This window comes from Trachymyrmex septentrionalis, unplaced genomic scaffold, assembly GCF_001594115.1.
Source record: "Trachymyrmex septentrionalis isolate Tsep2-gDNA-1 unplaced genomic scaffold, Tsep1.0 scaffold176, whole genome shotgun sequence".
In the NCBI taxonomy this organism is placed as follows: Eukaryota; Metazoa; Arthropoda; class Insecta; order Hymenoptera; family Formicidae; genus Trachymyrmex; species Trachymyrmex septentrionalis.
The window spans coordinates 569559-570589 of record NW_017304928.1 but is presented as its reverse complement, the minus strand read 5'-3'; positions in this window follow the sequence as shown (position 1 = coordinate 570589).

The window sequence follows — 1031 nt, the reverse complement described above, 5'->3', positions numbered from 1 at the left end:
TTACGGGGGGTAGAACGGCTTTCGTGAGAAAATTATTTTCCCCTCCCCCCCGTACTACGTATTTTTTCTCGTCTAATTGGACGCGAGAATACGAAAAAGCTTCAGTCTTGTTCGTGACACCAACGCCAGCGTTTCGTGACGTAAAAGAGTAGAGAAAATTCAGATATAATATCATAATGGATATAGTCATCGACATACAAGGTTTTCGCGATGTCGAAGAAAACTTTATTCCGAAAGAAGTCGCGGTTCTAGCGATTAACGCTGCGATCACCGGACATTGGATTATGACGTCACCCTGTCCATTTGAAGATTTACCCGTGAGAGCAAAACGAGAAAACAACTGGCTCACACGAAATTATCATGGAATCGAATGGTTCGATGGAGACGTCAATCCAAAAAACTTTACGATACATCTGCGTGACATTACACGACACGCTCGCTACATCTATACCAGAGGACAAGAGAAGACTCGATATCTGAGCAATCTACTTTCTAGAAACGTATATAATCTGGAGGGAATTTCGCCGGCTTTCAAAAATCTACCAGATTTCGAGGACCGTGGACAACGCTGCACGCATCACGGATTTCGAGCCAGCGCCGAATCACACTGCGCCTTACGCAACGCTTACAAATTGAAACGCTGGCTAACTGTACGACGTAGCAACAATTCAAGTTATGATAACCTTTCCTCGGGAAATTGGAGCGAGAGCGTCGTCGAGAGCGAAGAAACCGACAGCGAGAATTCTTCTTCAATTCAATTTAAAAATCAGAAACACGATATCGCTCGCAACATTGAAGCGACGAAAAAGACGAATCATAGTGCGGACAAACAAGTGACAGACGAGGAGAAAAAAGACCTCTCAAAATTCGACTCGTTGACCGATAGAGATAAAGCTAGCACCAACGTCTCGCTAGCATCGAGCATTTTAGGGAGCTATATCCACGCTGCATACATCGGCAAAAGAGGTACACTTTGAATCTACGCAAACATTTCCTCTCTCGCGCTCTCCGACGACGAGAAATGAATTCGC